At 40.8% G+C, this 24,374-nt stretch overlaps 1 protein-coding gene and 1 pseudogene across 1 annotated transcript in view; one reads left to right on the plus strand and one right to left on the minus strand.

Annotated features, from left to right (window-relative positions):
* LOC118994120 (rho GTPase-activating protein 22-like) overlaps window positions 1-24,374 on the minus strand; it is an 84,578-nt gene that overhangs the window by 5,974 nt on the left and 54,230 nt on the right. The gene's annotated exons all lie outside the window — the stretch shown is intronic.
* Window positions 17,634-18,125, plus strand: LOC118994121 (transcription factor BTF3-like; annotated as a pseudogene).

Here is a 24,374-nt window from a genome sequence, read left to right on the forward strand (position 1 = left end):
GGTAGATGAGTATGTAAACTACTGGCATCGCACAGCCAGTAAGTAGCTGAGCCAGGATTTGAACCCAGGCAGCTAGGCTATAGGGATGGAGTTTAAGATGGCTTTCCCATGGAGAGTACCAAAAATGTGTAGTCAAAGCCACACACAATCTGAGCTGGGCAAATCTGAGCATGAACAAAATGAAGAAAGACCTCAACAGAGATCACTAACTAACATGGAGAAGGGGGATAACATGGTAGCAAGGCTGAGAGATGTAGGGAAAGACCTTGGGTGTAGAAATGAGTAGGCTATGTCTGAGTCCTAGGTGTGAACTTCCTGGACATGTCAATTTAAGCAGACCCTTAATTTCTCTCAACCTCAGTTTCCATATCTCTACAATAGAATGGTAACTCCCACTCCTCAGGGATAGTGAGACCCCATATTTCTATTCAGAAGTCCCACTCTAGATTAGTACCGTCTGTCATAAACACCTTGACTTACCCTTTCCCACCCGCTAGGCTAGGCCTCCTTTGCCCCCTTCTCTATGTTAGTGACTAATCTATGTTGAAACCTTTCTTCATTTTGTTCATGCTCAGATTTGCCCAACTTAGACTTTGCATTGGTTTTTTAAAACTTTATTGAAAATTTTTTTTTATTTATTGAATTTATTGAGGTGACATTGGTTAATAAAATTATATAGGTTTCAGATTTACAATTCTATAATACAGCATCTCTATATTATAATGGGTGTTCACTATCCCATGTGTGGCTCTGACTACATATTTTTGGTTGTCTCCATCATGGGAGACCCTTTTTAAAGATTTTATTTATTTATTTTTAGAGAGAGGGGAAGGAAGGGAGAAAGAGAGGGAGAGAAATATCAGTGTGTGGTTGCCTGTCATGCTCCCCCTACCGGGGACCTGGCCTACCACACAGGCATGTGCCCTATCTGGGAATCGAACTGGCAACCCTTTGGTTCACAGGCTGGCGCTCAATCCACTGAGCCATACCAGGCAGAGTGGGGAACCCTTTTAAAATCCATCTGCAACTTAACTGCCTGAGTTTAAATCCTGGCTCAGCTATTTACTGGTTGTGTGATCCCAGACAAACTGCTTAAATTCTCTGTGCAACCTCTCAATTTCCTTACATGTGAAATGGGAATAACAATAGTACTTTGTGGGACTCTTGTGAGCATTAAATGAATTAATGCTTGGGAAGTTCTTAGAGCAGTGCCTGGCACAGTGTGAAAGCTGTGTGTTTGCTAAACAAACCCCAACTATTAATGTGTGCCAGGGCTCCTTGCTGGGTTGGGGAACATCCTCCCTGTGTCTGCACTTGCCCAGGTGAGGGGCATGATCCCATGCTTTATCTACTTGGTCTCCAGCCCCCTACACTATGCAAGCTTACTTCTCTCCCCACCCACAACTTTTCCAGGCAATTCTTGGCTTTAACAGGGTGACTGGAGCCTCCTTGTGGCTGCTGGGTCTTATACGTCCAGGGACACAAGGGAATTCCTATTTTCTTTTTTATTTATTTTTATTTAACTCTTGTTCAAGTACAGTTTTCTTTCTTGTATTCCCAGCCCTGCCCCCCCCAGTGCTCCCCACCTCCCTCCCATCTCCGCCCCCCCCCACCTTAGTTATTGTCCATGTGTCCTTTATACTTGTTCATGTGAGTCCTTCCCCTTTTCCCCTGTAATTCTCTCCCCTCTCCCCTCTGGACCCTGTCAGCACCTTCTGTATTACAGTGTCTTTGGTTACATTTTGCTTGCTTCTTTGTTTTGTTGTTTAGAATCCTGTTAAAGGTGAGATCATATGGTATTTTTCTTTCACCGCCTGGCTTATTTCGCTCAGCATAATGCTTTTCAGTTCCATCCATGATGTTGCAAAGGGTAGGAGATCCTTCTTCCTTTCTGCAGCATAGAATTCCATTGTGTAAATGTACCATAGTTTTTTGATCCAGTCATTGACCGATGGGCATCTAGGTTGCTTCCAACTCTTGGCTATCGTAAATTGTGTTGCTATGAACACTGGGGTGCATAGGTTCTTTTGGATTGGTGCTTCAGGGTTCTTAGGATATACTCCTAAGGGAATTCCTACTTTCATTTAAGCAACATAAAGGCAGAATGACATCTTTACCCACAGATGCTTGCTTTAGAAAAATTACAGCAATAAACCAGAGAACCAGCTGGTAACTACTGTAACTGAATTAACACTTACTTTCTTTCTAGGGAACCTGAAGCTACTGGGAATAAATTAGGACCATAGCCTCGGGATTGGGAAAAATGCTTGTTAGAGGGTATGGGCAAGATCCATCACTGGCTAATGGGTTGGGTCTCGGGTGTTTGCTGTTTCAGTAAGTTTTTCTTTGTAATCCTGGGCACTTTGTTTTTTTCTCTGTGCCTCAATATCTGTCATTCATAAAAGGGGAGTAACAATATTGGCATTGACATTTCTTTCTACTACAGCTAAATGAAAAAGCAGTAATTGCTATTGTTTACAGAGCCTATACTATATTCCTGGCTCTTTGTTTAAGTTAATTGGTTTTAATCTTTCTAGAGGCCCCCATGAAGGTAGGCACTATTATCACCATCTTCCTGGATGAGCAGATGAATGTGGGAGAGGCGAATCAACCAGCCCCATGTGCCCCATGTGAGTAGGGCAGGTAAGCTGGGATGTGCATCCAACTGTGTCTGATGCCAGAGCACTTTGCTCCTCACGTTTGTGACAGCTTTGTGTGCAAGAAGACTCCATGGAGAGCCAGGCTATATGACTTTGGGATCTACCACTCAACTCTCTCTCAGGTGAATCCCACTGTGGTCCCCACTACTGCAAGGGCCCCTCAGAACTGGCTTTCAGAGCCACCCAGACACTTCTTCCCCCCATGGGTCAAGAGCATGGCTTTGATCCCAGCATTTTGTTCAGGCACAGGGGGAGAGTGTTGGGGAGGCGCAAGAGTAAAGGGCTCTGCTTTCTTGTCGGGTATGACATGTGTTAAGACTGTGATGAAAAGACATCTAAGGAGTCAGTATGAAGCCTCCAGTTGAAATACCTGGAGTAGGTCTCCACCTGGAGTAGGCATCAGACTCATCCCAGGACTTGTTAAAACAATTACAGTAAAAAAAAAAAATTCAATATGTCTGAATCAATAACTGGTGGAACTAAGGATACAGATGACCTGAAAAACACTAACAACCAATTGACCTAATATCTGCCTCCCTCAACATCAGAATACACATTCTTTTCAAATGGACATAAAACTTTTTCTAAGATGAGCATAAATAAGTCTCAATACAGAAAATTCAAAGACAACATATGTTTTTGGACCACAATGGAATTAAATTGAAAATTAGTAACAGAAAGATTTCTAGGAAATCTTCCAACATTCGAAAAGCAATGAACAAACTTCTAAATAATTCACAGGTCAAAGAAAAATGTAAAAGTGATTTGAACTGGATAAAAATGAAAATATAATATACAAAAATGCGTGAAATGCCTTTAGAGGAGCACTTAGGGGATAAGTTATAGTTTGGAATGCTGCTGTTAGAAAAGAAGAGAGGTTTTAAATCAATGACCTCAGTTTTCATTTTAAGAAACTATACAAAGAAGAAAGGGCAAATGAAACCCAAAATGAAAGAAATAAAAAAATAAAGATTAGAGTAGCTATAAGAAAAAAAAAATAGAAAAAAACCAATGAAACCAAAAGTTAGTTTTCTGAGGAGATCAATAAAATTGACAAGGCTTTAACCAGATTAATGAGAAGAAAAATTACCAACATCAGGAATGAGAGAGGTGACATCACTACAGATTCTTCAGACAGTAAAAGGATAATAAGATAGTGTTAAGAACAACAATATGGTAGTAAATTTGGCAACTTAGATGAAATGGTCCAAAAAAGACTCAAACTACTGAAGTTCTCTCAAGGAGAAATAGCTAAATAACCCTATATCTAGTAAAAAAAATGGAATTTGTAGCTAAAAACCCTTTCACAAGGAAAAGTCCAGGCTCATGTGGTTCCATTGGTAAATTCTACTGAATATTTAAGGAATGAATAAGACCAATACTACATAAACTTTTCTTGAAAATTGAAAAAAAAGGCATACTTTCCACTGCATATCACGAAGCCAGTATAACCCTTATATAAAACAAGTGAAAGCTCTTACAAGAAAAGAACACTACAGACCAATATCCCTCGGGAACATAGAGGCAAAATACTCAGTGAAATTTTAGCAAGTCAAATTCAACAATATATAAAAAAGTACTTAATGACCAACTGGGGTTTAACCCAAATATGCAATATTGGTTTAACATTTCAAAGTTCATCAATGTAATTAATCTTATTAACAAACTTAAAAAAAAAAAAAAGGAGAGCCCTGGCTGGTGTGGCTCAGTGGATTGAGTGCCGCCTATGGACTGAGAGGTTGCCAGTTTGATTCCTGGTCAGGGCATGTTCCGGGGTTGCAGTCTGGGTCTCCAGTTGGGGGCTTGCCAGCAGCAACCGATCAATGTCTCTCTCACACTTCGATGTTCTTTCCCCTCTCTTTCTCCCCCCTTTCTCCCTCCTTTCTTCTCTCTCCAAAATGAATAAAATCTTTGAAAAACACAAAAAAGAGAAAATATATGATCATCTCAAAGGATGTAGAAAAAACATTTGACAAAATTGCAATAACTGTTCTTGATAAAAATTCTCAACAAACTAAGGACAGAAGAGAACTTCTTCAACTTGAAAAAGAGTATGTGTGTGTGTGTGTGTGTGTGTATACATACACATATATGGGAAAAAAGCTAACATCATGCTAAAAGCTTTGTCCCTAAGACTAGGATCAAAACAATGATGTTTATTCTCCCCACTTCTATTAAACATTGTCCTGGACTCATAGTGCTATAATAAGGATAAAAAAAAATAAAAGTTGTCCAGATTAGAAAGGAAGAAGTAAAAGGGTTTTCACAGACAGCATAGTTGTCTGTGTAGAAAACCTGGTGAAACCCTATCAAAAAAAGAAAGCTACTAGAAATAATAATGAATTTGCAAGGTTTCAAGTTACAAAATAAATGCTCAAAACTACATCTATCTCTGTATAATGTCAATAAGCAAATGGAAATTGGAAATCAAAGCCATTTTTAATCACAGCAAAATATGAAATACTTAGGAAGAGATATGATGAAAGATGTTCAAGATCCATGTACTGAGGAGTATGAACAATTGCTGGGAGAAAGGAAAGAAGATATGGAGAGATATACTGTGCTTTTAAAAATATATTATATTGATTATGCTATTACAGTTGTCCCATTTCTCTCCCCTTCATTCCCCTCGATCCTGAACACCCCCTCCCACCCACATTCCCCCACTTTAGTCCATGTCCACGGATTGTACATATAAATTCTGTGGCTTCTCCATTTCCTATACTATTCTTGACCTCCCCCTGTCTATTTTCTATCTATCATCTATGCTACTTATTCTCTGTACCTTTTCCCCCTCTATCCTCCTCCCACTCCCCTGTTGATAACCCTCCATGTGACCTCCATTTCTGTGCTTCTGTTTCTGTTCTAGTTGCTCGCTTAATTTGTTTTAGTTTTTGTTTTAGGTGTGGTTGTTAGTAATTGTGAGTTTGCTGTCATCTTACTAGACATGCTTTTTATCTTTTTCTTAGATATAAGTCCCTTTGACATTTCATAAAATAAAGGCTTGGTGATGACTAACTCCTTTAACTCGACCTTATCTGAGAAGCACTTTATCTGTCCTTCCATTCTAAAAGAAAGCTTTGCTGGATAAAGCAATCTTGGATGTAGGTCCTTGACTTTCATGACTTGGAATACTTCTTTCCAGCCCCTTCTTGCCTGTAAGGTCTCTTTTGAGAAATCAGCTGACAGTCTGATGGGAACTCCTTTGCAGGTAACTGCCTCCTTTTCTCTTGCTGCTTCTAGGATTCTCCCCTTAATTTTAATCTTGGGTAATGTAATTCTGATGTGCCTTGGTGTGTTCCTCCTTGGGTCCAACTTCTTTGGGACTCTCTGAGCTTCCTGGATTTCCTGGAAGTCTATTTCCTTTGCCAGATTGGGGGAGTTTTCCTTTATTATTTGTTCAAATAAGTTTTCCACTTGTTGCTCTTCCCTCTTCCCCTTCTGGTACCCCTATAATTCGGTTGGAATGTTTAAAGATGTCCTGGAGGTTCCTAAACCTCTCTTCATTTTTTTTTTTTGAATTCTTGTTTCTTCATTCTTTTCTGAGTGGTTGTTTCTTTCTTCCTTCTGGTCCACTCCATTGATTTGAGTCCCAGTTTCCTTCCCATCACTATTAGTTCCCTGTGCATTTCCCTTCATTTCACTTAGCGTAGCCTTCATTTTTTCATCTAATTTGTGACCAAATTCAATCAATTCTGTGAGCATCCTGATTACCAGTGCTTTGAACTATGCATCTGATAGGCTGGCTATCTGTTCATTGCTTAGTTGTATTTGCTGTGGAGCTTTCTTCTGTTCTTTTGTTTGGGCCATTTTTTTTTTATCTTGACGTACTTGTTATGTAGTGAGGGGAAGAACCTTAGGTGCTTGCTCACCAGGGTGGGTCGACCCATTAGCTGGGTTGTGACGCTGTATGTGGGGGCAGAGTCCGACAGGGAACAATGGCTCTTGCTCCACTCTGTCAGATCTTAGTCCCCTCCACCGTTTCACCCATGCAAACTGGGCCTTTCTGGTGCTGATTCCCATGTGGGTGGGCTTTTAAACATTCTAGGACCTTGTGGGTCTCTCCAACAAATTCTCCTGTGAGGCTGGAAGTCTCTCCCTGCACGTCAACCCCCCACAGGTGCTTTCTATTGGTCTTTTGAGACTGTGTTTCCACGTGCTGGGACCCTGGGTTGCATGGTCTGTCTCACTCTTCAATTTCACCTGGTTTATCTGCACTCAAATGTGGGAAGACCTGGTCAGCCACCTTGCGTGCAGTGCTTTGCTTCACAGTTGCCTCCTTGCTGGGCCTGCTACTTGCCACTCCTCACCCGGGTTCTGTCAGCTGCCACCTGCGCACCCTGGGTCTGCCTACTGCCATCTTGAGCACCTGAGATGGCTTTTGCACCCTGTGCCACCCTTTTTTGTGCCACGACCCCTCTCCTTCAGGCTGCCCGACTTCGCCCCCCCTTACCAGTCTGGGTGAATGTGTCTATTTTATCTCCTTGGTTGTTCAACTTCCATACAGTTCAATTTTCTGTAGTTCTGTTTGTTATTTTGTTTCTAAATTGTTGTTGTCCTTATTTTGGTTGTGTGAGGAGGCACAGTATGTCTACCTATGCCTCCATCTTGGCCAGTAGTCGATATACTGCATTTGTTGGTAAGAAGGCTTACTATTTTTAAATAGTCAATTCTTCCCAAATTGATCTATACATTTAATGTACTCCCAATCAAAATGCCAGTAGGTGTTTTGAAAAAATTGGCCAGCTAGCTATTCTAAAATTCATGTAGAACTGTGAAAGACCTATAATAGCCAGACAATTCTGAAACAAAGTAACAAAGTTGGAGATCTCATACTGCCAGATTTCAGACTTATCATAAAGCTAGAGTAATCAAAACATTGTGATATTGGCATTGAGAGAGAGAAATAGATTAATGAAAGAGGATATATAGCTAAGAAATATATGTATGTGATTTTTGACAGAAAGTGCAAAGGCAATTCATGTGGAGGAAGAATAGTGTTTTCACCAAATGGCGGGGGAATCATTCCACATTCATGTGCAAAAAACTAAACTTTGATCAAAACCTCACATCTTACTCAAAAAATGTACTCAAGATGAATCATATACCTAAATGTAAAATCTAAGATCATAAAAACTTTTGTAGAAAATATATTTTTTATTTTTTATTTTGATTGTTGTTCAAGTATGTAGAAAATCTTTATGACTTTGAATCGGGCAAAAATTTCTTAGATACAACTCAGAAGCACAATTCATTAAAGAAATGATTGATAGTTTGACTTATTTAAATAAAAACCCCCTGTTCTTCCAAAGGTAAGATTAAGAGAATGAACATATGAGTTACACTCTGGGAGGAAACATTTGAAAATCATGGATGGAATGCAGGATATATAACATTTGAAAATCAGGATATATATGTAAATATAGGATACATGAATATTTGAAAATCATATATTTTGACACAGGGTATATAAAGCTGGTAGGGCTGTGTTCCTCCTAGGGGTTCAGGGGAGAATCTGTTTCTCTGCTTTTTACAAAATATGTAAAGCACTCTGCAAATTGAATAAAAAACCAAACAAACCAATGTCTTAAAAAAGCAAACAATTTGAACAGATATTTTACTATAAAAGATACAGATGTGGCAAATGAGCTCATAAAAAGATCCTTCGCATCATTAGTCATCATAGAAATGCAAATTAAAACCACAATATGATACCACTGAATATCTATTAGCATAGACAGATTTTAAAAGAATGACCATACCAAGTGTTGAGTGTGAGGGACCTAGAACTCTCATTCACTGCTGGTGGGAGTGTAAAATAATGCTACTACTTTGTTTAAAAGTTCAGCAGTTTCTTAAAAAGTTAAACATATATCTAAGATATGAGACAGCCATTCCTTTCCCAGGTTTTACCCAAGAGAAATGAAACCTATATCCATCCAGAGATTTGTACATGAATGTTCATAGCAGCTTTATTTTTTAAAAGGGGTCTCTTGTGTCCACTTTAAAAATTATTATTAAAGATTTTACTTATTTACTTTTAGAGAAAAGGGAAGGAAGGGAGAAAGAGTGAGAGAAACATCAATGTGTGGTTGCCTTTTGCACTCTCCCTACTGGGGACCTGGCCTGCAACCCAGGCATGTGCCCTGACTGGGAATCAAACCAGCATCCTTTTAGTCTGCAGGCCAGCACTCAATTCACTGAGCCATATCAGTCAGGGTGCAGCTTAATTTTTAATATACAATATTTGGATATAACCCAAATGACCATTAACAGATGAATGGATAAAGAAACCACATTTCTACCACTTAATGGAATATGTCTCAGCAATAAAAATAAATAAAAACACATGCTAAAATATGGATGTATCTCTAAATAATTATATTGAGCAAAAGAAGCCAGAATGTGTACTGTTCTATCCCATTTATATAAAAATTCTAGAAAATGTACACTAAACACATCACTGGTTGCCTGGAGTTAGGAGGGATGGGGATGGGGTTGGAGGGAGGTATTACAAAAGGACACAAAACACTTTGGGGGAAAACAGATATATTTGTTAGCTGATTTGTGGTGATAGTTTCATAGGTGTATGCATATATTAAAATTTACCCATTTGACCCTGGCTAGCGTGGCTCGGTGGATTGAATGCTGGCCCGCAAACCGGAAGGTTGCTGGTTGGATTCCCAGTCAGGACACACGCCTGTGTTTCGGGCCAGATCCCAGTAGGGGGCATGCGAGAGGCAACCACACATTGATGTTTCTCTACCTCTCTTTCTCTTTCCATTCCCCTCTTTTAGAAAATAAATAAGTAAAATCTTAATTTTTTTACCAAATTGTACATGTTAAATATGTGCAGTTGATTGCATGCCAATTATACCTCATTAAAGCTGTTAAGAAAAATTGACACTTGATTCAGTTATTGAAAAACTTAAAATATATATGCGTGTGTATATACATATATATATACATATTTACAGTTGTCATGATCTGAAATCTAAGATTAACCTTACTGGGCTGCAATTAAGAGCTGGCAGGGCTGTGTTCCTCATCGAGGCTCAGGGAAGTATCTGTCTCCCTACTCTTTCCAACATCTCGAGGCTGCCTGCATTCTTGGACTCCTGGCCCCTTTCTTCATCTTCAAAGCCAGCAACATTGCATCCTGAAATTGCTCTCTGACTCTGACCTCCTTTCCTGCCTTCCTTTTCCATTATAAAGGACCCTTGTGATTACATTTGGTCCACCTGGATAATCCAGGATAATTTACTCACGATAAATTCAGCTGATTAGCCACCTTGACCCCACCTACAACCTTAATTCTTTCTTAAATAACATAACATTCACAGGTTCCCAGGGCATGCATATCTTTTGAGGACCATTATCCTGCCTATTACAGTATACCTGGAACAATTTGGTTATGTGAATATACTTCTTCAAATGTAAATTTCATGAAAACTAAATACAAACTAAGTGTATTTGATGAAAATTTAATATCCTAATTGAGATATGCTATAGGTGTATTCCAAAGACTTAATATAAAAAGTACCTCAATATTTTATATTGCTCACATATTGAAGTGATAATTTTTGCATATATTGGGTTAAGTAAAATCTATTATTACAATAAAAAGACACAGTACTTCCGACCAAGATGGAGGCATAGGTAGACACAATGTACCTCCTCAAACAACCAAAAGGACAACAACTTAAAAACAAAAAACCAACCAGAAGTGACAGAAAATCAAACTGTACGAAAATCCAACAACCAAGGAGTTAAAGAAGACACATTCATTCAGACCAGTAGGAGGGGCTGAGTCAGGCAGCCAGGGCAGAGAGGACTCGAGGCAAGGCAGCAGCTGGAGGAGCAGGTGATCCCACATTTGCATGCAGACAAACTGGGAGAAACAAATGGAGAGCGAGGCAGACCTCACAACCCACAACTCCAGTGAGGGAAAATAAAACCTCAAGCCACTGACTGAAAACACCTGTAGGGGTCCAGGTGGTAGCAGGAGAAACAGCCTTGTGGAAAAGTTTGTGGGAGAGGGCCACAGGTCCTAGAATGTACACAAACCCACCCACACAGGTATCAGCACCAGAAGGGCCCAATTGCCCATGGGAACCAGGGGAAGCGAGTGAAAGCTGGCAGAGAGCAGAGCAAACACCATTGTTCCCTCTCGGATCCCTTCCCCACATACAGCATCACAATCCAGTTACTGGGTTGTTGTGGACTGCTCTGCCTGGTTTCAGGAATTGTAATTCTTTACCCCCTGTGGCTAAGGATGAGTGACTGCCACTGGAATACGAGCCACAGGAGACAAGGCTTGTCTCTGGTAGCAAATGCTGCCTCAGTTTCCTCCCTGCCCCCAAAGCATGGTAGGGGTCCTTGATGGGTAAGTCTCCTCACAGCAGGGAGCAACCTAAGCCAGACTTGACCACTTGGGAGGCCATCATGAAAGGACTCAGGGGGCTACAACAAAGAGCAATGGACTCTCGCCCCCTGGCTTTGACACAGACCAAGTCCCGATGTACTCAGGGAGGAGCACTTCCTGACTTTAATCCCCTTAAGTCTGAATACCTGTTGGGGAGGGATGAAGCTCCTTGCCTTGCTAGAGCTTGTCTGGGGAAAAATCTGGCATCACAAAGACTTCCTGATAAACCTGTGAAATCTGCTCTACTAAGAGTGCTTTCATTCATATGATAAGGGTCCAAGAGAATGAGTATGCCTCTTAAAGTTTCTGCAAAACCCCCTTTCCTGACAGACACTGAGTCAGACTAAGCCCTCAGATTTCTTTGAAATGTTATCTACTGTTTGATCCTTGCTGCCCTGTATTCATGTGTATTATAACCCAATAAAAGGCCTTGGAGGAAGGGGCTCAAGGCCTTTTTCCCCCTGAGAAACTGGCCACTGCTCAAGGCCTTTTTCATCTGGGAACCTGGTCACCTCTCCTCCCCAAGCAGATCATATCATGTTTCAGTCATGTTTACTCTCATCCCTGGCACACGGGGGGACTTGTGAGGAAAGTAGCCCCCACACTGGGTTGTCCTGCCCTGGTGAGCAAGCACTTAAGGTTCTTCCCCTCACTACATAACAAGTACGTCAAGATAAAAAAAAAATGGCCCAAACAAAAGAACAGAAGAAAGCTCCACAGCAAATACAACTAAGCAATGAACAGATAGCCAGCCTATCAGATGCATAGTTCAAAGCACTGGTAATCAGGATGCTCACAGAATTGATTGAATTTGGTCACAAATTAGATGAAAAAATGAAGGCTACGCTAAGTGAAATGAAGGGAAATGCACAGGGAACTAATAGTGATGGGAAGGAAACTGGGACTCAAATCAATGGAGTGGACCAGAAGGAAGAAAGAAACAACCACTCAGAAAAGAATGAAGAAACAAGAATTCAAAAAAAAAAAATGAAGAGAGGTTTAGGAACCTCCAGGACATCTTTAAACATTCCAACCGAATTATAGGGGTACCAGAAGGGGAAGAGGGAAGAGCAACAAGTGGAAAACTTATTTGAACAAATAATAAAGGAAAACTCCCCCAATCTGGCAAAGGAAATAGACTTCCAGGAAATCCAGGAAGCTCAGAGAGTCCCAAAGAAGTTGGACCCAAGGAGGAACACACCAAGGCACATCAGAATTACATTACCCAAGATTAAAATTAAGGGGAGAATCCTAGAAGCAGCAAGAGAAAAGGAGGCAGTTACCTGCAAAGGAGTTCCCATCAGACTGTCAGCTGATTTCTCAAAAGAGACCTTACAGGCAAGAAGGGGCTGGAAAGAAGTATTCCAAGTCATGAAAGTCAAGGACCTACATCCAAGATTGCTTTATCCAGCAAAGCTTTCTTTTAGAATGGAAGGACAGATAAAGTGCTTCTCAGATAAGGTCGAGTTAAAGGAGTTAGTCATCACCAAGCCTTTATTTTATGAAATGTCAAAGGGACTTATATCTAAGAAAAAGATAAAAAGCATGTCTAGTAAGATGACAGCAAACTCACAATTACTAACAACCACACCTAAAACAAAAACTAAAACAAATTAAGCGAGCAACTAGAACAGAAACAGAAGCACAGAAATGGAGGTCACATGGAGGGTTATCAACAGGGGAGTGGGAGGAGGATAGAGGGGGAAAAGGTACAGAGAATAAGTAGCATAGATGATAGATAGAAAATAGACAGGGGGAGGTCAAGAATAGTATAGGAAATGGAGAAGCCACAGAATTTATATGTACAATCCGTGGACATGGACTAAAGTGGGGGAATGTGGGTGGGAGGGGGTGTTCAGGGTGGAGGGGAATAAAAGGGAGGAAATGGGACAGCTGTAATAGTATAATAAATAAAATATATTAAAAATGAAATAAACATTGGCTGAGCAACAACAACAACAACAATAAAACAGAACCTGAAAGTGTGCCCTGTTCCTCCAGCTTTTTCCAATACATGTTCCTGATAGTTTCCTACAGACAAATAGTTTCAACAATAGGGGATTCCAGATGTTTTCATCCTAGTGGTTTTAGCTGTTGCTTGAAATGTTTCTTGGGCCATGAAAACTCCTGCCATATTCTTTATTAATTAGCCTGGCTCATTGCCACTATTTGAGGTCTCACAAAATGAGTATAGTTATGCAGGTTGTTTACTTGTGGGTTTCTTGGCTTTGAATAGAAATAGAATAGAATAGAAATGGAAAGTACAACTTCTAAAACATAAGATGGAAAAATGTAACAAGTTAAATGTGACCAGTTCAACAAATGGGCAGAAAATGGAGGAGGGGATAAAAATTAAAAGAGAGAAAGGTAAATTGAAAATGAAAAATAAATAAATTTGATGGCAAGGAATAGGTGCAAACATTTCAGTTGTCATACTAAATGTGAATAGGTGAGATTTGTCTGTCTCTTAAAAGATTTTGAAAAATTGGTTTATAAAGGAGAGCAATAAACAAAAAGATAAAAAACAAAACAATAGTAAAAAGGTTAGCCAGAAATTTGAGAAAAAATAAAGTAGATTTAGAAACATCAAAAATCAAATAAAAATAGAAGTCAAAGTAATAAAAACAAAAGGGAACAAATAAAAAAAGGGAGAGTCAAATCTTTCAAAATAAGATAAATTACCTACCAAGAAAATAGAACAGCTGTGAACTTTCATGCTCTTAATACATAGCTCTGGAGGATTTATAAACAAAGAAAACAATATCCATTGTAATCCATCTTTTTAAAAAATTCAAAAATAACATGGCAGCAGTGCAAAAGAAAAAAAAAGACTTAGAACTTAACCAGAAAATAAGGCAACCTAGATGCCTACATCAGTAAATGACTGGATCAAAAAGCTATGGTACATTTACACAATGGAATTCTATGCTGCAGAAAGGAAGAAGGAGCTCCTACCTTTTGCAACACCATGGGTGGGACTGGAGAACATTATGTTGAGCGAAATAAGGCAGGCAGTGAAAGACAAATACCATATGACCTCACCTTTAACAGGAATCTAAACAACAAAACAAACAAGCAAGCAAAATATGACCAATGACACTCAAATACGGAACAGGTTGACAGGGTCCAGAGAGGAGAGGGGAGAGAATCATAGGGGAAAAGGGGAGGGACTCACATGAATAAGCATAAAGGACACATGGACAATAATTAAGGTGGGGGGCGGAAATGGGAGGGAGGTGGGGAGCACTGTGGGGGGGGGGAGGGCAGAGCAGGGAATATAAAACAGAAAACTGTAGTTGAATAAGAATTTAAAAAAAAGAACTTAACCAGAAAATGATAGTGAATGAGGGTATGTATGCAAGAGAGAGGGATAAACCTGTACAAGTAGAAGCAAAACATGTTTCCTAAATTAATATGAAAATCAAAACTTAAATTCATACTTCTAGTTAAGAATGATAGGTTTAAAAACCTCCCAACTCCAGTCAAGTACAGTAAAGGTAGGATCACCCCTATGTAGAAAGGACAGGAGGAAACACCAGTGCCACCTGGATGTTAGAAAGTAGGTGGACAGAGAGAGCTGATTTAGCAGACCTAACAAGAGCTGAATTCCAGGCCAGCACCAGGGAGGGCACACGATTTGTCTGGTTTTCAAAGCAACACTTCCACCAAAGACTTTGCAATTGGCTGGACCAGATATCTCTGGAAATGAGCAGGGTCGGGGGAAGGAACTCAAAACAGGAGAACTTGTTGGAAGTCAGTTTAAGAAGCAATTAGATACCAGATGTCATGAACAGCCTATTACAAAGCTGTAGCTGCCATCCCCCAGGGAAGTAACACTGGAGTTTATTCTCTGGAAGGTATGAGAGAGAGGCACTTCAGAGTGAGGATGCAGGCCCAGCTATTGGTAGGAAGACCTACTGAAAACAGCAGGTTAGACAGAAGTTAGTGTTCTGACCCCACATTTGACTCCCAGGCCCTGGAAGTCTAGGACTACCCTCATGAAGGAAATGAAAAGTTTTCACTGGGGAATGGGACAGGTCAGGAAGACAAAAAATGAAACATGCTGACAGCAAGGGCCTCCCATGAAACAGCCCAAGGCTTGCTGTGTTCCCACCTCTGCTCATAAACTCAGTCAACTGCTGGGAGAGACATTTCTCAGAAGAGCTTTAGGTCACTAGACATTTGAGGAAAGACTCTCATAGAAAGGACAGACACAAACACAGGAAAGGAATCCTTAGAGAAATCTTCAGTTAAATTAAATTTCCCAGGGTGGGAGTGTAAGCACTGAGTACTTATTGAATAACCAGTTACCTGGAGGTTGAGGAAGTCACAGGGGAGTAGAGAGTTGGAGAAGAGTAAATAAAACAAATTCTCCATCTTTTGTTCTGTGAATTCCATAAATAATGCCTAAAATATTAAATCCAGACATAATAATATAAACATATTATTTAGAAAAAAACCTGAGAAAAGAAAGAAAGACACTTCATCTAAGAGAGCTGAAGGTAATGACTTGAGTTTCAAGAAAAGGTGAAAGAGGAAGAAGTTGCCTTGTAACAGGCCTTATATAACCATTTGATTCTTTAACCTATATTTCAATATAAATTTAACTTACAAAGTAAAGTAAAACTTTAGAATACAACCACAACAAATCAAAGCTGCAGGGTAGTGCTGTGGGGAGGTCATGAAGAATGAGGTGGTGATCAAAAAATGTGAGATGTATCTGTATTATTTTGTTACACCAAGACTATATTCATTAAGTTCATATTTTAAAATGTTTTTCATTTAAACAAGAAAAGAAAAACTAAAACCAAAAAAGGAGTGCACAGGCCTAAAGAGCTCTTTCTCAGGTAACCAGAAAGAGCATCAGAGGAGACAAAGCATTCCCTTTTCCAGACAGAGCCTCAGAGCCCAGCCAACCTTTGCAGAGCTGGCCCCGGCACAGTATAGCTGTTCATAATATGTGTTTAAATGAACTGGGGTAGGGGGGTGGGACAGGAGGTTGTGTGTCTTACAGCTCAAGTCCAAGGAGAGCCCAGTCTCTGAAGTATAGATGTGAAGCACAGTGCACTGACAGGGGCACAAATTTTAGATGTGGTATCAGAAGCTAGGTGTGCAGGGTCTTGAGGGTCACACCCAAAAGCTGAGTCCTGATTTATTCGGCAGTAATGGGGGGTGCTATGAAGGTTTGGGGGCTTAGACTTGGCCTTCAAATGGAAATCATTCCAGAACAATACCAGCAGAGGTTGAGAGGGCAGGTTGGAGAAAGAAAGACCACTCAGGTGAGGCTGCTGTCCTGACATCCCCTGTGGCCCAGAAAAGCACCCCATAGGAACCTTGGAAACAACAGGAGAGAAAAGAGTGGGAGGTGATGCTTACAACCTGCAGAAGCAGTCTCAGATCTGCACCCACCCTGTGTGGATGATGCAGCAGAGGCAATTTAGAAATCACTTTGAGAGCAGGCTGGGTTTGTCCGTTTGTTTGTTTTTTTCCAGGAGAATAAGTGATGGTAAGTGCGGTGGTGGGAAAGAAGATTGATTTAATGTTTGATTTAATTTAGACTAAAAGCTTGGGATTGGGAGGAGGCAAGACAAGATGGATGGGGAAGGAGATGCACTTGAAGGAGTGAACATTAATATTGGACAATCAGAAACCAGAAATCTGTAAGAAAGAAGAAATCGTGGGGGAGGGAGGAGAGACTGTCTGACCCCAAAGTTTGAAGGTCACACAGAATGTGTGAATATGCAGCCATTCACTCTGTTCTGCAGGCTGTTCTTTACCAAACTTGTCCATCAAAGAAAAAACAGTGCTGTCATGAGCTGGTTCCTTGGGCTCTCACCCCCGAAGAAGGTGCCTGGATTATTTCCATTTTTAAGATAAGGAAACTGGGGCGCTTGGAATCAGGCCTGTGATATTAATGGGTGCACTGCCATAGCACCTGAAGTCTGAAATAACTAAGACTGCTAATAAGCAGCTCTTTGTTCTGCTGCTTAATGTCTGCCCACAGAACCTCACCACTTTGGCTATGTAATACTCTACACACCATAGCCCTATTTCAGTAATATCTGGGACATAATTAAGATATTGTCAGACTGATCATAGCCCATACCTTGCCTCAAATGCTCTTTCACATCTAGACCTCATAAATCTGACTTACCTGGGATTGATTTAGCAAATTCTAACTGAACATCCTTCATAAGTTGTACACTGCTACTCAAACCAGCCAAGAAGTCATCATTATTAATTGTTATTATTATTGCTGCTGTTGGTATCGCTACCGTTATTTCATAACACTTACTCAGTCTGATGTCTGTTCTCCATTCTCAACTTCATTTGGGTGGGACCCCAGTTTAGTTTCATTTCTCTTTTCCCACCTCCTAGCACAGTGCCTGACAGATAATTGATGCTCAGTAATATTTGATGTTTATATGAATACATAAATAAATAAATGAATAAAAAGTAACTGACTCAGCTGGTCTGCCAAAGACCCCCTGAGCACCAACCCTAGTCTCCTGTGTGGCCCTGTTTTCTCTCCAACAAGACAAAAGAAAGCTATCATGAACTGAAGAAAACTCGCCAAACTGCAGGCACAAGTGCACGTTGGTGGGAAAGGTACTGCTCATAGAAGAGAACGTGGTTCACAGAAGAGCTACAGCAGATGATAAAAAACTTCAGTTCTCCTTAAAGAAGTTAGAGATAAACAATATCTCTGGTATTGAAGAGGTAAATGTGTTCACAAATCAAGGAGCAGTGACCCACTTTAACAACACTAAAGTTCAGGCATCTCTGGCCGTGAACACTTCACCATTACAGGCCATGCTGAGACAAAGCAGCTGACAGAAATGCTACCCAGCATCTTAAATCGGCTTGGTGCAGACAGTCTGATTAGTTTAAGGAGACTTGCTGAAGCTCTGCCCAAACAATCAGTGGATGGAAAAGCACCACTTGCTACAGGAGAGAGTGATGATGATGAAGTTCCAGATCTTGTGGAGAATTTTGATGAGGCTTCCAAGAATGAAAAAAACTGACATGAGTCAACTTCTGAAGAAGATGAACTTTAAGAAGTCACTGGGAGCTGCTATTTTCTATTATGACTGCTTTTTCAAATTTTGTTTATGGATCTGATAAAATCTAGATGTCTAATATTTTTAAGCTCTAGGTCCTTGGACACAGCAGCTTTTTTCAGTTTTTGCTTCTACACAAATCATTTTCTTTAAGATTTTATTTATTTATTTATCTTTACAGGAGAAGGAGAGAGGGAGAGAAACATCAATGTATGGTTGCCTTTCGTGCGTCCCCTGCTGGGAGTTGGCCTGCAGGGAACCGGCCTGCAACCTAGGCATGTGCCCTGACTGGGAATCGAACCGCGATCCTCTGGTTCGCAGGCCCGCACTCAATCCACTGAGCTACGCCAGCCAGGGCCTACACAAATCATTTTTTATAGCTTATTAAGCTGAAGAAGCCTGAGAATAAAGTTTGAAACAAAGCTAAAAAAAATTAATTGAATGAATGAGTCAACACTCTGACTCAGCCTTGTGTTAGATCATTGGTGTCAAACTCATTTTCACTGGAGGCCACATGAGCTTCCAGGTTGCTTTCAAAGGGCAAAATGTAATTTCAACTCCAAAATACATTCATTTCAGCCCTTTGAAGGCAACCCTGAGGCTGATGTGGCCCCCAATGAAAATGAGTTTTACATCCCTGTGTTAGATTCTCAGTGGAAAAAGATTTTGTTGTTTTTATAAAGTGTCTAATGTTTAGGAAAGAGCCTATTGACTGCCTTCCTCTATGAGAATGTTAGTTAATCAGGGTCAGGATTTTGTCTGTTTTGTTTACTTCTGTGTTCTTAGTGCCTGACATGTAGGAGAAGCTCTATAGAACCTTGTAGAATAAACACGCACAGTTTCCTTTGAGCCTCACAGCAACCTTACAGGGGCAGATGTAATTAATTTCCATTGTACAGATGGAGAAACTCATACTCAGAAATGTGGAATGGAAGCTCACATACTACAATGGTAAGAAAATATTTGGAATCAGAGAACCTGGGTTCAAATCCCATTTATACCACCTAGTAGCTGTAGACTTCGGTAGATCATTGAGGTCCACTTGTTCCCACTTGGAGCTCCACTGCACTAAGCACTTGACAAACGCAAGGTGATGGTGATGGTGGTGGTGTTATCAATGCTGCCTAAATGCTCAGAAATTAGATTCCTATAATCATTAGAATTGGATCTAAATAGAAGACCTCCAAGAAGCATAAGAAGGCTTATATAACAAAATGAGAAAAGCTGGTGACAAATTCAGAAAGCAGGGGTCACCCAAACCCAAGGGCTCCCTGAGAGCAACCCTGTGCGTGGCCTGTGTTAACATTTTTAGTTAGGAGTCCAGGCTGGCAGGTGTCAGGCCGGTCATGGACAGCCAGAATCCTGCATGATAGAGAAAAATGTCAGATTACTGGATTTTGTCTTCACTGCTTACTATTAGTAACCAGAGAAGGTATTTCCCTCTGCGCCTCAGTTTCCTATTTGTGAGATGAGAATAACTGCACCTACTGTCTAAGACTCCATATAAGTACGATTAAATGTGTAGGAAATAACTAGTCATATTTCCTTCTCCTCTGAGTGGGATTGTATCTAGTGAGGCTTAGCAAATCATCTGCTCAGTCAAATAAGAGGAGTCCAGCATGCCCCTCCCTGATCATGGTTCTGCCTTACTTCACAGGTTTGAACCTAAGTTACACTAACACATATATATTATGAATCAGGCAGGTATGGTTCTAAGTTCTTTGCATATGTTAACTTGCAAAGGGCTCTAATTTTCACAGCAACTCTACAAGGTATTATCTCCAAGGATGCCCATCACCCTATTCTCCCCTTTCTACACACACCCCTATTCTCCCCTTTCTACACACACACACACACACACACACACACACACACACACACACTCACTCGCCCTTCTTTTCAACAAGAAAGTAGAGTCCTTTTCCTCTACTCTTGAGCTGTCCTTGTGACTATCTGACCAATAGCATGAGACAGAAGTGATGCTGAGTGAGTTCCTGTTTTGGCTCCAGAGATGCCAAGCAATGTCTGCCTTTGCTCTGGGAAGCTGCAGTTATATGGTAAGGATGCTTGAGTGGATTGGAGAATGATGAGGAAACATGGAAGGGAGAGGCTTCCATGGCCCATACTTGGCCCAGACAGATGAACGAGGCCTTCTTGGACCTTCTAGCACATTCTAGCCATGAGCTGAGTGAGTAGCTCTGGAACATGATAGGTACAGAAGAACTGCCAATTGGGCACTGCCTGTTTTTTAAGCCACTAAGTTTTGGCTGGTTTGTTACATGGAAATAGATGACTGAAACAACTTAGAAACAATTGTTATCCCCACTTTCCAGATCAGGAAATTGAGACACTGAGAGGTATGACTTGCCTGAGATCACACAAAGCTAGTAAGCACTAGGTCCAAGATCCAAAACTAAGCAATCTGACTGCAGAATCTACTCTCTTAATCATTATGCTACAGTGCGTGTTTTTGATGATGTTTAAAAAAACATGTTTAGTGACTATACAGTCCTGGAGGGACAGCAAAGGAGGAAAACAACATTGAGATTCAAAATAATCTTGACAGGCTGGTTTCATGGAAAATCAAAATAAATATAATGTCCTCCCTTTGGTTCAAAAAAACTACTTGATTTAACAGAATGGAATGATCTAGATTTAAGAATGGGTGGAAGGAGGCAGAGTTAAGAGCTTTAATTAGTTGAAAGCTCAATATAGAATAACAGTGAGATGTGCTTGTCAGAAAAGCTACTGAAGACCATGGGTTATATTGTGGTGCACAAAAATTAGAACAAGGGAGCTCTGCCATGATCAGACCAGGCCACAAGTGGAGAATGATAGTCCTCTCAAGGCACCACATTTTCAGCACAGCAGGAAGGTGAGGGGTCTGAACTCCTCTCCACATGAGGGACAAACTGAATATATCATCTGGAGAACAGAAACCTTAGGAAGGGGACTAGATCAGTCCCTGTAACCTCATGTGCACCAGACTATATTGTGTGAACCTCCAGAAACCACAGCCAGGACACATGGAACTGCACTGAGGTCTCCATGCTGCCATACATGAGAAACATTCTTCCCAGAAAAGTGGCCTGCTAGATGGGAACGAATTCCTGTCCCAAAGTCCAGAAAAGCCGAGGCCAGACCATTACTTTAGTCAGTGACTTTGAGGAAAGTCAGTCGTTGGGTGGAAAGTTGGACAGAAATGATCTTCAAGTGCCCTTTCAATTAGTAAAGCTAAAGAGGTCAGTGGAGACCTTATTAACACAAGGAGGAATGAAGGAATAGTAACTCAAACCAGCTAAACCACTGTGGTTTTCAGAAGTTCCATTCTGGATGAGTAAAACACAAGGCTAAAGAAGCAGGCAGCTCTAAGTCTGGCCACAGCAGAGCAGCTTCCATGAATTCCTGCTGTTGGTGCCACTTGTGGTCTTGGGTGGCTATTTTGTGCAGAGCTCAACTGTGGCACTTGGCAAAAATCTTTGCAGAGACATGGTTGACAGTAAGAGAGCTGATGGATACAGACCTTGAAGGGTTTTTGTGGTTGTTCACATTTGGCTTAGTGAACTTGCTCCTGACTTCCTAAGAAGTCCTGAAAAGCCTGGCTTCATTTTCTCTTTTCTATTTTCCATTTGAAAATCTGTCTGCAGGAGGGCAAGCAACTAGTTACCTTCCCAGAAGCTACCACAAATCTAGGCACAGCAAATTCCAGTGGGTCTGCTGTGCTCTGAAGGAGCAGGTGTGAGTGTGAGGGAGAGGCACTGAGGCCCACACACCCCTTGCCACCTTGCCACCTCCAGGGACCCCGGCAGCTGTTGAGCAAATGTCCTCCTTTGCGGCACAGTAAAAATCACCACGAGCAGACTTGGCTGGTGTGGCTGAGTGGATTGAGTGCCAGCTTGCAAGCCAATGGATCATCAGTGCAATTTCCCAGTCAGGGTGCATGCCTGGTTGGCTGGCTGGCTGGGTCTCTGTAAGTCTGGGTCTCCAGACCTACAAGAGGCAACCACACATTGATGTTTTTCTCCCCTTCTTTTTCCTTCCCTTCCCCCCTCTCTAAAAATAAATAAATGAAACCCTAGAAAAGAAAGAAAGAAAGAAAGAAAGAAAGAAAGAAAGAAAGAAAGAAAGAAAGAAAGAAAGAGAAAGAAAGATGGATAGGTAGATAGATAAATACATACATACATACATACATACATACATACATACATACATAAATTGCTGTGAGCTAAGCTAATTAGGGACTGCAATCAACATTGCTATTACTACTACAGAAGAAAAAATAAATTTTTTGTTTTAAAAATTTTTGGGGGACAACTTTAAATGCTTTTGTGAAGAATTACTCACTGAAGTCTTATTAAAAAGTCATTATTTATTTAAATTCAAATATCAAAATTTGTGGAGTTTTTAAGAGATGCTTTATATTTTTGCAGCTGTTTCAGAAATATAAGTCCCCACTTTTACCCAGATAAAAATGAAAGTTCAGTCAAGTTATTTAAATCAAATAGAAATTTATTTGCTAAATTCAAATTGACAGCAGCAGTCAAGTTGTTTTCAAACAATTTTAAACTATATTTAGTTAAAACAGTTTTTGTACATGCAGCATATCAAGGAAAAATAGAAGACTAAAGTAATTATCCCAAGATTTTAAAAAAGATTTTATTTATCTATTTTTAGAAAGAGGGGGAGGAAGGGAAAAAGAGAGGGAGAGAAACATCAATATGAGAGACATATGGATCAGTTGCCTCTTGTATGCCCTGACAGAGACTGAACTGGCAACCTCGTCATGTACCTTGACTGGGAATCAAACCCACAACGTTTTGCTTTGTGTGTCCATGCCCAACCAACTGAGCCACACTGTTCAGGGTCTAAAATATATGCTTTAAAGTTTATCTCACACCACCAACCACCAGGTCCTGAAAGTGGGCCCCTGGCATGACAACATCAGCAGTAATACCTCATGAGCACCTATAACTAATTATCATAAATCAATATTTGCTACTATTTTAGAGAAGAAAATCAGGGTGCTATGAGGCCTGAAGACATACTCAAGAATGTGTAAGTCATAAGTGACAAATGTCTAAGTTGCCTCCAAAGTCTTTTGCACCCAGAATGATGTTGCCTACAAAATGGATCTTCACTTTCTAAAAATGATTTCTGATTTTCCTTCAGTGTCACTAGCTGTCCATGTAAATGTAATGAGCTTCTCTAAGAGTGTACTAATTTCAGTGAGCATGGGCATTAGTTTGCTGTACTTAATTGTCTCCCACTCACGATAGATCAATCCTTTGGCTTTCAAATGAACCCAGTTAATTTACAGTAATAGCTGGAAGACTGGTAAATTACTAGTTTTATCAATACTAGGCAGAAAAATGAATCCAACACCATTGAAGCAGCATGAAAAATATTTTATTCATTTCTTAGATGAGCATAACTTACTTTTAATTATGTTTGGGGCATTCTATCTCCTTAATACATTAGTAATTAGTAAGACTGAGATACTGTTTATTAGCAAAGTGGAGGTGGTGGAGGGCTACTGTGGGACTCCTGCCTTACTTGATCTGACCAGCATGATGGGTGCACTTTCTAAGTGAACTGCAAGCCTTTGCAGAGGATTGTGAAGAGGCACGCCTTCCTCGGCTGAATGCAGCCTGTGACCCTTGGCAGCAGTCAGCTTACCAAGTCAGGCTGGCGCAGGTCAACACAGAAGAAGCTATACTGTATTTCTCAGACTAACCTGTTCTCAACTAAATAGCATTGTGGATTCTTCCTCAGCAGCACCATAGAATCCAGAGCAGAGCACTGGTGATAAGGCCTCCCTGATAGCATTAAGACAGAGCCAAACCATTTCCAACCTAGGGAGGGTGCTGGCCACAAAGCAAGCCCCTGAACCCAGCATTAACATGTCCCAACAGTTTATATTTTGAACAGGAACAAACTTCCAAGGGCATGTGTTTAGAGGCCCAGGCCAGCCTCCATGGCCTGTGCACCATGACCCCAGAAATGTGGCAGGACAACTGTGAGGAAGAGCAGACACGTGGGTCAGTGCCTCAGACCTTGAGCTGTGGAGAAGTCCTGTGTCTCCCTGGGGCCCTCCTAGTGTGGGGCAGGGGCCAGGCACAGCTGCTTACCGAGGGCTGTCAGTTCTTAAGGAACAGCAGAGGCCAAGCCCACCAGGCATGTTCTGAAGAGCTGAGGGGAGGGGAGCCTCAAGGTAGGCAGAAATGGGCA

This window comes from Sturnira hondurensis, unplaced genomic scaffold (genome assembly GCF_014824575.4).
Source record: "Sturnira hondurensis isolate 20B ecotype Veracruz unplaced genomic scaffold, ASM1482457v3 Scaffold0009125, whole genome shotgun sequence".
Classification (NCBI taxonomy): domain Eukaryota; kingdom Metazoa; phylum Chordata; class Mammalia; order Chiroptera; family Phyllostomidae; genus Sturnira; species Sturnira hondurensis.